Below are 13,342 nucleotides of genomic sequence, written 5' to 3'. Positions count from 1 at the left end.
ATATTCGAATCAGGGCTTTCTCAATTCACAATAAGTCGTGTGTTCACGTGACAGTTGAACATCACGTGATCATCCATTGTTCTACCAAGGAAGAAAAACCTAACTAGGAAGTTACGTTTTCCCCAATTAAAATCAATGCTAGGATCTCACTATACATGCGTTGGTGGTTAACAGTTCACAAAGAACATTCATAAATTAAGCACCCTCAGAATTTCTTTTGTATGCCATTCTTTTGTATACTTTTGCATCGCAGTGTGTGCTACAGTAACCGAATTAATTTAGGCGCAGTTACTTAGTTACTTAACCTCTTCAGGAAAGATTTTTTTTTAAACTGCCGAGAAATTGTTTGCCCAAAGGGAGTTAGCCCAGAAGGGCTATTTGGCATTTTGCGTTGAAAACTTTAAATGTCGGTTTAACTTTTCAAATTGTTGACACCAAATATTATCACCCTGTGTTATACTATTTAAAGAAACTAAATAATGAAGAATCTGCATAAATGTACGTATGTTTCTCGCATTGTGATAAAACAACAGTACCTAGAGTCATCAGATTTTCAATAACATAATCCTCCATCGAATACGGGCACCTGGAAGCCCGAATTTGGAATTTGTTTTATTATTGATTTCGTATTTTGTAACACTAACGAATTTTTGATTAACAAACGCAACGATCTCAAAGCGAGCAATGGCAACACTGTTGTAGGCGGGGAAAAACATTTTTTTTTATCTCCAGCGCGCGAGACTGTGTATCAGAAATTCTAAAGATATGCCCATTTTAAAACCTTATTTTGCGATATTGCTGTTGAATTGAATTTTATGTTTTAAGTGCGAAAAACATGATATTTAAAAAAAAAAAAAAAAAAAAAAAGGTAACAGGCGAAACGTTAAGAAAACGCCCCTTTGGGCGTTATGTACTTTTCTTTCTTTTCTTTTGTGGTTTTTAATTTAAAATTTTTGTTCGTTTATTAGGATTTGATTCCTTTTATCTCTATAGCAATTCAGTGAGCCGTGGAGAGGGGAAATGGAGAAAACAATAAATATACGCGAAAGATAGTGACACAATAAGGAATTAGACATGTTTAAAAACAAAATGAAAAATTCGAATTATTAAAATATCCTTTTATTTATTTATTTATTTATTTATTTATTTATTTTTTTGAATGTCTAGTTTGCTTAAACAGTAACAGATTGATTAAATTCAAAGATCTTTTATTTTCCCAAAACAGCAGTCTGAGAAACCGCTTTATGAGAGGATCCCATGTTTTGCGCAGTGCTTCAAGGCACGTGATTAAGGCTGCTTCTAGATTCTTTTCGTTTCGTTCGAAATTTCGATCCGGATTTCATCCTGCCAAAATGTGATTTTGCATATCAAATTAAAACAATGCACTTTTTTCAAACCGGTGGAGGGGAGGAGATGATTAATTAATAATGATAAAAGCATTTCAGGGCTATTCCTAAAAGAAAATATGCTTTGATTGTGAACTTTCTTAAATGTAATTAGTTAGTTTTCAAGTTTCATGCGGAAATTTTCATATAGCGCTGGTCGAATTACTTGTTGGAATTCGAGTTATTGGCGAACTACCAGTGTTCCACAACTTTTTATCTATTTAGTCGCTAGTGTGCTTCTAAAAGTCTGAACGAATTACGTGGCAGATGTCGCTTCCCAAAATTCTGAGGAAGACTTAGTACTTTGAGGTATAATCAATCATAATGATAACGGGGAGTAGTTAAGAAATAAAAACATAACAATCGCTTTGTGCTTTATTTAAAAAAATTATATTAAACGCAAAAAGTAACATCATTAAATAATAAATAAATACTGATGGTCATTTAAAATATTTTTTAATTCTTGAAGGAATTAGGCTTTGTTACAGTTAAGATATCTCCATTTTTCAAGTTGGAAACTTAAAACACAGAAAAATTAAATGAACAGAATGATATGATTAACTTCGCAGTTGATTGTAATTTCGAAAGCCCTATTTTATACTTTTAAGAGTTTAGTATAAACTGCTGTGTTAGGAAATTTCCATTTCATTGATATAGTCTGCCTATCTTTATGTTTATTTTTCAGCAGTAGCTTCCAGTAAAGAACAAGCGTGATAAAACGCACTACGAATTCTAACGAGCCGTGAACTGTAACCGTGGGTTATCTTCCGCACACCTTTGAAGTGATCCGGACCAGGCGATTATTTCCAGAGATTTACGACGACACCTTCCGCGCCATCTCGTAATCAATCTCGAAAGACCCGCTTTCGAAGCACCCCAAGGTGTTTCAAAAGAGTTCTGAGGAAGAAACCCCGTGGCGTCGGTAGCAAAACCTCCCCGTTGAGCCAGTCCGTAAACAGGTAACCACACCCTTACCTGAACAGAAAACAGCAAAGTAAATAATAATTAAAAAAAAAAAAAAATGCCTGACCGGTCCTTGTTTGATTTCTGTTTTATCCCTGTTTTTGTTCTTTCCCTCCTCCACCCTCTCTCCACTCTGCTCGTTACCGTTTGACCTATTGGAAGACCCGTTGGGGTACCACAGTGACCTAATTCAGGTAATCTGATCATCAAATGTAATGATCACCTTCCATTATTCAGTATTTTGTTACATTTCCTGACTTGTGAATTTGCAGTTTCACAGTAAGGAAATAGTGTTAGAAGTATATTAATGTAAATCAATATCATGCTGCATAAATGTGCTTGCCTATCTATCGAATGTATGGTTAACAGTTGAGTTATTGAGGGAGATGTGACTACTTGCAATTCTGCTTGAAGTAAAATTTAACTTTTTTTTTGCGTCGAAGGCCCTCAAGATGTATTCTGCCTAGCTTGTAAACCCATAACGTATTCGATGAAGAAAATTGTTTCAAATTTTGGGAAAAATCGCAAGTTTGCTACTTAAATCTTGTTTACGTCAGATGGTTTTGAAGTCTAAAAACACTTCTGACTGTCGCTTTTATTTATTGTTTCCAGCTTCTGGGTGCTGAGCACATCTCTATTTACATGCAAGAAAAATCTGAAGGTTTTTAATCATAACTTTCGAAATTCTAACAATGTATTAACAAGACTAATATTATCTGAATTACTGAATTAGAAATAATGATAAAGGTTTATAATATAATGAAATAAATGGCTGATGCTAAAAATGTGTAAAACTTAATTTTGCCCATTTTGGAGCTATTTCGCCACATTACCTACTTGAGCTTGCTTACCTACTTGGGGTACTTGAGCATTTACATTCCGCGCCTCCTGGCAACTATCGTGATTCTGTGTGACATAAATAGCTTTAACAGTCAAATTATAAATTATGATTCTAGTTGCTTAATAAATTGGGTTGATTTTTCTCATGTACAACATATATATATATATGAAACAGTTTCTGAAAAAGTCCTCTGCAAAGGCATCCCAACCATTAGTCAGATAGCTCTTGCGTGCTTTGCCGTTTTCAAATAGCCTATCGTCTTACATTACGTTGCTTGGGTAGAGCCTATAAGGAGTTATTATAAAATTTTTATTTTTCAGCTAAATGTCCAAACATTTTCAAATTATATTTTTAAAAAATTTGTTGGGTATATTTACTGGATATATTTTTATGTATTTCCTGGTACTAGACACAACATTCAAAAGGAATACTGATTATAAGTTCGATAACGAGCTTAAAAAACTGTAGCGTACGAAAACGTCACCGATTTGATCGTACGGCAGTGAGTCTTTCGTTTGGAACAATCGCGAATTTCTCAGTCGATAGGTTTTTACTTCTTGGACGAAGTATTGTAATCGCAGAAAAATTCGGGTATCATATTTCAACGCAAATATCCAATTTGGAAGGATCAAGGAACCTTATTTCCGGAGTGCGCTAGGCTAGGCCTTTAACTCCACATCATCAAAGGTAAAAATAATTTACATCTAAAGAGGGGTTCATCAAATACGGTAAAAAGTTTTGAAAGCCGAAAATAAAATAAAAGCTTTTCAGGTAATGCCTTCCGCATGAGAAAAAAGATAAAAACTCATGAAGGTCTTATTTTGTATCGAAAAATTAAGGACTAGAAATCAATTTCGATAGGGGCAATCAACGTTCAAAAACTTTGTTCCCGAATCCAGTTTGACTTTTTTTTTTTTTTTTTTTTTTTTTGCTTGATGTCTATACGTACGGGCGGAATAAAGGACCTTCCGGAAACAGATTGTGAAATGGATTTAAAATGAATTTTTGGTAACGTCTGTACTCAAAAACGTATAACTCAAAAACAGTGAGTCGCAGAACGTTGAAATTTTGTATACGGGACTGCTATAACATCTAGCTATACACCTGACTTAGATTTGAGATGTTGATCCATAATGATGAGCAAACTTGACAGCCAAGGTATATTAAATGTTTGTATTTCATTAATCGTGCCTATTTCAAAACATTTACGTTTGCGGAAGAGTAGCAGCAAACAGCAGTCTGTCTAGGACGATGCGCAGAAAGCGACTGCGTAGTTATCTAGTATGGCAGCTTATTCAGAGAAAAGTTTTGGTTCTCGAAATTTTGAGTTTTCCGAATTATATACTTACGTATTTACTGATAATGTATGCCGTATGATTTACATATTTTTTTATTTTATATACCTACTCAACCCTCATCTTGCTGAAAAGTCCTTACTCGGCCTGTAGTTTCGAAATCCTTGGTCGTATTAATATGCTTCCAAATTCTAATTTCAAATGACGACAATATTCATGTTTTTTCAATGTCAAATTAAAAAAAAAAATTAAAAAAATCTAACTTTTAATGTGGTCACAGTACAATAAGTTTTGACTGCTATACGACGAAAACTGACCAAGATATTTAATTTCAAGTTTTGCAATTTTTGACACTTTGAACTTTCCTTAAGGAATCGGTTAATTAAGTTAGAACAATTCTAGAAATAAGTTTAAATAAAGTGCAGCAAAAAATATGTATAATTTAGTAGGCCGTAAAGTGAAGTCATGTGATGTCCACGTCATACTTTTTTTTTAAGGTGTGACAGCTTAGATTTCGGGAAAAGATAATATTTATTTAATTGGCCAGTAAGATTTTCACTCTTGCAAGTTCAAGCCTTGCAACTCTTGCAAGATTACAGCCAAAATACGTTCAGTATTTTGGCTGTAATTTTATAAGACTAGTCTATAGAGATTTGCATTTATTTAAAATTCAGTAATATGTGTATCGATTCCTACATTAAATGAGGAAATATATTACGCCTGTTGTTATCGTAGTGATGAAAGAAGTATGGTTATAAATACATATTTATAATTTGGCAGAAATAAGGTTAGACATGTTGATTTTACAGAAAAATTCCCCATTTTGAAGGATAATGGCATAGATTCTTCTTCAAGGAGTTAAAAGTGTCTTGCTCAGAATATTTTTTGATACCAAATAAGATAATTCTGTGAGTAGGGTCTTTGTTTTATTATTTCTCTTGTACTGTTCAAAACAGTATTGCAACTGCAGGTCTCAATAGCTTTCTAAATTCCTTGCCAGGATGGTAGGAAGGACCAACGCATGAAAGGGTCGATGCTGATCGAAAGGAAGGATGGACTCATTCAAATAGCTGAAGTACTCTCTTCAGAAGTCTCTTTGTCTGTTCTAAAGAATGATTGGCATAACATTTAAGTTTCCAAAACCAATGAAACATGTGTTAAAGGGGTGACACTCTCTTGAATTAAGATGTTGGGAAAGTTTATAGCAGGGAGAAACAGACACTAAAAGACTCTTAGACAGTATCTGCTTCCACTGGTAATTCCAGTTGATCCCACTGCGAGAGATTTAAAGATGTCTTAACGTGTCATAGGTTTAGATGTATCTTTCACAGTGAAAGAAGGAAAACACGCTTGAACTATACAGTAGGTGCTACTTACCGTGATCACGTTCGTCTATGACTATTTTCATGACTGTTTTGATAACATTAAGCAATGAGAAAATATTTTTCGACATATCAATGAAATTTAACGAATTTAATATGGTATATTAACAAGAAATGTATACATATTTATTTTCACGGTATTTTAATTTTAAAAAAGTTCATTTTTTGAACTGTTCATAATGTTTGTGGAAATTATTTGACCAATGCTCTACCCCAAATCTTGATTCTCATAGGATACCCCCTCATCACAGTATTTGCAGAAAATTAACCGGTTTTGTTTTTATCTTCAGAAAGTTTATTTAATGATGTGTTTGGATTTGTTTTAGAAAGCTTCGGGCTTCTGTCATTGAATCTTCTGTTGTCTGTCCTAGATGTCTTCTGTCATTGAATCTGCAGTTTGAGGTTTCTCATCAGTATCCATCGAAGTGTTAAATACCTCAAAATTCATATTAGTTCAATATATTTTTAGTTCTTCATCCTTTTTTTTTTTATTTTATCGTTTAATAAAATTTTCGCATACTTAAAATAGTTCTTTATTGTCTTTTCTGAAACGCGGTTCCAAGACTTCAATGTTGCCTTAAATCAAAATCAAAGTGCTTGGCAGGTTCGCCAACATAGCTGTGTCATCTGACGGTCATTTTGCTGTATTTCGAATTTATTTGGCAATTTCATCTTTTATTTGGTGATATTACTTCATTTAAAAAATTAACCAACTTGTTGATCACAGTAAGCGATGTATTTCCAGGATTTCATAGACAAGTGGGCGGGGCTTCAGTAATTCAACGATATTCGAAGGAAAACATAAACCGCTATCGCATTAAACGGCGCCTATTGTATTTGTATATACTACTGTTAATGTATGTAAATTACCAGCAATGTATGAAAGCAGACATTGTATAAAATGTCTTGACAATATATAGAATACCGAAAACTGGAAGTCAAAGAAGAGATATCTGCAAGTCATACTAATGACGTTTCTAAAATCACATGGCAGGGCACTTGACTCGGAGAGATTCACCATTTGCATTTCAGTCTTTGTTTGGAAGTTTGGAGTATTTTGAATTTGTTCAGCAAATGGTTTGGTTTATTAGATTACGGCAAACCTCGAGGGCTATGTGCCTAAGGGGAGGGATGCCTTCGTTAAGGACTTTCTGATGGAAACTGGCTCGTACACACCTTACACATGGGGAAAATCACGAAAACGCCCATGCAACCAGGCGTTCGCGGGATTCGAACTTCGGTTCAGCGAACTGCCAGAGTATGGCACGTATTTTCGTATGATACGTCAAAGTTCCTTGATTTTGCAGATTTATTGTCACAAATTACAGGCGCTGTATATAAAATCCTCTTGTCACTTGACATACTACATCCACTCTTCAATCCGCGCACATTAAAGATATCTGATGTGATTCATGCGTCGGCATGGATACTGGGGTTTTGAGTTCATCATTGTCGGATGGTTCTGCCGGTAAAAAAAAAAAAAAAAAAAATCTAACTTTTCCACCAACAAAGGAAGAAGACAAGAAATGTTGCAAAACGTTATATCCTGTGTTTTCGGAGAGGTGAGGAATGCATTGATGTGCGACTAGAAACGTAAAGTTTAATTTGTTGTATGGCAGGGAAATATGTCCAAATTACAATTTTTGCGATAATTATTTGTAACTGGATGATTCTTTTTAACTTACCCTGTACATCCGATTATAAAAATCAATCAAAAATTAAACTTAGTATTCTTATGTCACCTAATTTTAGCGCGTTTTAAAAGCACAGCACATTGAAACTAAAATGGGACATCGGCATCATCTCTCTCTCTCTTTTTTTTTTTTTTTATTAGTGATTCACTGAAGCATTAAGTGGGGTTTTGGCCATGAACTTCAAGTTTCAGTATCTTTAGTCTCCTCCTTAATCGACCTTAATTACAGCATATTGTAAGACCATCCCATCCCTTTAAACATTCGTTCTGAATTCTGTATGGGAAGCGTTTCCAGTTTCGACAGCAGCACTTTAACGAGATAATGTATACTGGAATGGCGTCGTAGCAAAAATATTCGTCATTAACACATTCAGCGAGATCATAATAATCACGTGACATTGGAATAAGGGAAGTTGTAATTGAACATTTTAACGATCCTTTTACGTTAATATTGAAACAAAATACCCATTAAAATATATTTCATGCTCTTTATTTATCTTAAATTATGAAGTAGACATATGCTGTCTCTTTCTTCAAAGTGCGGCTACGCTTCTAACGACTTCAGGCTTTTAAGATAATGCTCCCAAAATGCTTTTATGTTTTTTAATTGTGTTTTCTGATATAGAGGGAAATGTGAAACTTAGACATGGGCTAAAATGCGTCTTTGAATTTTTTTTTAAAGGGATCTTTGTAAGGATTATATTTCCCAAAACCTATTTAATAATACTTGTGCATGTTATAATAAATGTTTACATAATACAAAGTTTTATTATAGCGTATGCTGTATTTTTTGTTTATCTCGAGCTGCTGTTACCAATATGTCTAACTGGAGGTGGTTGCTATACTATTAGACCTTATACATTTCAAGTAGGGATGAGTCAGTTGAAAATTGTGTTGCTATTTCATTGTTAGTGAATTTTGGAAAAGACAAAACAATGTTATAATGTGTATTTTACTTAAAGCAAAAATCAGAACGCGTATATCACAAATTCATCAAGTGCCTGAAGATAGCAAACTTAAATGCATTTTTCAAGGCACTCCTGCGAACGATGAGTTTAGGGCTCGCTTTTATGGCAACAGATAGCTGTAGACATTCTTTTGGGAGGTGTTCATGTTGTAGACACACGATAATAGTATAAAAACTTGCTTAACCGAAACTATAAAGGAAAATAATATTAATTCGACCAAGTTTAAGGTCATTTCGAGTTTTGAAAAGTAAACTTTCATTTTTATTTTATTATTATTGAGAAGGAAATGTGTATTTTATAATGTAAGCTGTTAAATTTAATTGCGTGAGTCTGCACTGAGATTTCCAAAAATCTACATTAATTAATGAATCATGTCAATTTAAATGTACGTCTTACGAATATTTTAATTTTTTATTTGGTGAATATGCTATCAAAGACGGATAGCATCAGCGATTCAAATAAATTGCTAGAATATTTAGGCAGTACTTCCCAAGTGAAAATTTGCCATTCTGTACGGAAGTAGATTACCAGTGATGTCAACTGACAATAGCTTAGAAAGGAATTCCTGAAATTCTGATCTCGTGGTGGTTTAAGGAGTATTATGAAATTCTGTTCAAATTTCGTGCATTTTGGAAATTTTGTTGTTTAGCTCCCTATTAATAGAGAGAAAATATCAAATGAACTTCAGTTTTATTCTTTCTATTTTGAAGCATAATATAAATTTTACAACAGCATAATGCTGAAGTCTTTCACATCATCAAAATAAATATCCTCGACGGAAGATATCAGATAATAAATTAAGAGGCTCTTTTAGAGATTACTGAAAGAAATAAGGAAGATACGGGAAGTCTGACGACTTTTATGCTTTCAGTGAAGTTGTAATTTCACATTACTGTCCTTTTATATAACTGGAACAAATAAGGAAGGTACTTGTTGGAAGTTTCAAATTCTAATGGCTTCCGTGAAGTTGTGATTTTACATTCAGTGTTCTTATATATATATATATATATATTATGTAATAAAACTGCTCCATTATTGTGATAAAACTGAGTTATTATTGAAATAATTACTATTTGAAAACTAGATTTTATATTTTACATGTATAAACTATATTCAGACGATCTTGTCTTAACGTCAATAAATTAGAGAGGGGCTAAGATATAGGAAAAAATCTGAATTAAATATTTTTAATGGTAACAAAGTGTACTTTTTTTTCTTTTATGTTTAGAAGGTAATGTGAGCATTCATTAAAAGCTCGTAAATGTACAGTGATAATTTTAACTTTAAAGGTTTTTTTTTTTTTTTTTTTTTTTTTTCCTGTTTTAGAAATTTTGCTGTCGTAATTTTACGTGTTCCTTCATTTTTCCTTGAAAATTAATCTTCTCAATTTCAGGTTGTCTCTGAATTTTCAGTTGCCAAGACCATGAAAAAGTTTTTCATTGGAATAATTTCCTTTAAGAAGCCCATACCAAAAATCTGATTTTTTTCATATTTTTTGCTTTTATAATAATCTTCATAAGTGAAGATACTTGAATCGTTTAATTCATTTGAGCACACAGTATACTTCCATGAAATTTCTGTTACAGTAATTAATTGCTTTATTAACAGTTTATCTAGCAATAATTCTAAGCCACGAAGCAATATTTATATTTTGTTCAGATGGTTATTTTACAACAGCTATATAATATTGTAATTCATTTATTATTTTATATATATGGCTATAAATAGCTTTATTTTTATGCATTATTTATTATAATGCATCTTCTTCAATATCAGTAAATTTATTAAGAAAAACATTGGATTATAAATCCTCTTTCACTTTTTCCAGTGAAGTTGACATTATTTTTAACTAGTTGCAATCTATTTGTTCTTGAGGACATATATTACTTATCACAGTTATATTATCATTTCTGCGGTTACATTAAAAATTAGCTGAATCCGTTAAAATCGGAACGAAATTACACATTTTTTATTTTTTATAGCCCAAATGAGCGTTAGGCCAGAAGGGCTATTTATCTCGAAATATCATTTTGCGTCGAATCACTTTAAATGTCCGAATCACATTTCAGATTGTTGCCACCAAATATTATCGCCCTGCATTATATTTAAAGAAATTAAATAATGAAGAATCTACATGAATGTACGTTTCGCGGATTATGACAAAACAGCGGTACCTAGAATCATCAAATTTCGAAAAACATTGTCCTCCACCCGAACATGGACATCTGGAAACCCGAATTTGGAATTTGTTTTATTGTATATTTTATATTTTGTAAAACTTAAACGAATTTTTGATTTAAAAACTCATTAATTTCAAAACGAGCAGTGGCAACAGTGTAGAGAATAAAACATGCCTATCTCCAGCGTGCGAGACTATCGAAAACTCTAAAAGTATGCTGTACTATATTTTTAGCACTCACATCGGGCTAAAAATATAGTATGTGTACTATATTTTTAGCCCGATGTGATGTTAGCCCAAATGCTTTTCCGTTTCGGCGTAATATAAAATCGAAAAGCTTTGAGATTTTTTTTAGAAATTCTTAGCCGGATGATACTTTATCACAGAATATGAATTCTGTTTCGGAAAAAGTGTATTTTACCAACAACATTAAATCTCCTAGGACAAATTTGTCGGAATTGAAAATCTCAAAAATAATCTTGGAATATAGATACGATTGATGAAATTAAAGTGTCCCTCGTTATGTGTGTATTAATTTATATATGAGCGTTGTAGATGTAAGCGTGAGATGTGTTTTATTCAATTCGTAAATAAGATTCTGCATACTAATTCATTATCGTCAAAAATCATATTAAGAATTCATTTAAACGATGAAGGAATTCGAAAACAATGTTCATTGATCACGTGTACTATATTGTTAGACCTGATAGTTTATATCTAACGAACACTGAGAAATTGCAGCCATTTTATATATCGGTAATATCTTTGAATTTTTATTAAGTGATGTAAACATTTTTTAAAGCGATCTGCATCGGATCTGCTTTTTCAGTCATTTCTATTACAGGTACAATCTGAGGGAGGGAAAACGTATAATTCAATTTTCTATTGTTACACCCTTGACCTAGTCTGTGTAACGCAGATTATGCTGAAACTGGCTCAAAAGCCGTTCCGCTCTTTTCTACCATCTCTCCCTCTTTTTCACCTTATTTCATTTCAAACAGCTGGTGTGACGATGAATAAGATTTTTTTTCTTTCTTTTATACTTACCTGACTTTTTCTTCACCCCCTCCCCCACTTACTACTTACTTTAAGAGAAAGAAAGGAAGGCAGCTGCGGAGTTTCTCACGCATCTTAGTTACAGAAACTCCTAGGATGGATATGTTAATTTGGTTTGCAATGGATTCAAACTTTATGAGAATTGGAAAATATCGAGAACTTCAGTTATTGCTCCATCTTCGTATAGTTCGTGATTACGTTTTTAGAAAATTATTAATATTTTTTCCCTCATTCATTCAGTTCATAAAATCTCATAATTTTCAATTGCAGAATTTTTTAAATCCGAATTTAGAGGGAAAATACCTTGAAGGAAATCTCTTCACATTTTTGCTGTTTCATATTGCGGATTTCTGACTTGTAAAATCACAAGTATTATTACTTAAGGAAAATATTTCTTTAAGTCTTGTAAAAATAATATCGGATCAAATAGTTCTACTAGCTACTAAATTTATAAATTCTTTTTTTTTTTCCTGGTAAATAATCTTTGACTGTAGCTGCTGAGCGATAATTCTTCTTCAGGATTTCTTGCTGAATACTATTTTATGTAATTTTCACATTGACATGTAACGTGCATAATTAATTATAAGTAACCGAGATTATAGCAGAAATTTTCAAACTTCACAGACTTGCATAAAATAAGTTTGAAATAGTATCAATATCATCAAAAACTCAGAATTATTTTAATTTAACTAATCACATTCGAAGTAAGATAAACGTGTCTTAAGGACTGTTATGCAAATTATCTTGCGCTCAGCTTCTTGTCATTCCATACATTTTTCTGACATTAAATTTAAAATAGACTACTTTTATTTCTGTTATGATAAACTGGTAACTTTATCGAGCTTAAAATTAATCTCTCCGTACAAATTTTAAATGCTAGAACTTGTCATTTATTTAATTATTCGCAGATAAATTTAGAGAACTTGCAAATTATTATCAATATAGCTGTATATAAGCATGGTTTATTCTCTGTTACTTATATAGTTGAAGAAAATATAAAATCTAATTTTAAAAAGACAAGATTAATCGTACTTCTTCGTTTAAAAGAATCCTCACCTTAATTTCATTCAAAGAAAATCAAATAAAATTCTAATAATGCATTTAATAAATATTTTTATTATAAAAAAATTCGATTTATAAACACAAAAGTATTTTCTGTATCAGTATATGCTGTTCACAATGAGCTTGTGAATCAAATATCAAAATCTACTTTTATCTGCGTCTTATATCAAAATTTTAGTTATTTATACAATCTGCAGTATTCTTCCAAACCATTTTTGCTCTAGCGATTCCAATTACATATTATTTTAGACCGTCGTGGCGATATTTTAGACCGATTTCGATGGATTGAGATTATTGGAATTCTGTTACTTCTATGTTCTATACTATGTATAGATTTACTTGAAGGAATCCTTAAAATCAAGCATATTTCTTGGAAACGCTATATTATCAATTACCTAATTCAAATGTCGTCTGAGCCATGAAGAACATTAGTAATGCAATATTTTGTAAATTAACAAAATGTGAAAATTGGTAGGGGGAGGAGGAAGGATTCTAGATGTCTACTAAATATAGTATCG

The 13,342-nt window shown here is 32.3% G+C and overlaps 1 protein-coding gene across 3 annotated transcripts in view; it reads left to right on the top strand.

Moving 5' to 3' along the window:
* Positions 1-13,342, top strand: part of LOC118201933 (MICAL-like protein 2) — a 105,792-nt gene that overhangs the window by 53,333 nt on the left and 39,117 nt on the right. The gene's annotated exons all lie outside the window — the stretch shown is intronic.

The sequence above is a fragment of the Stegodyphus dumicola genome, chromosome 4 (genome assembly GCF_044657685.1).
Source record: "Stegodyphus dumicola isolate Sdum_Otavi_A_Nest chromosome 4, ASM4465768v1".
NCBI classification, from domain to species: Eukaryota; Metazoa; Arthropoda; class Arachnida; order Araneae; family Eresidae; genus Stegodyphus; species Stegodyphus dumicola.
Note: the sequence above shows the minus strand (reverse complement) of the source record. Positions and strands in the feature narration are given on the sequence as shown.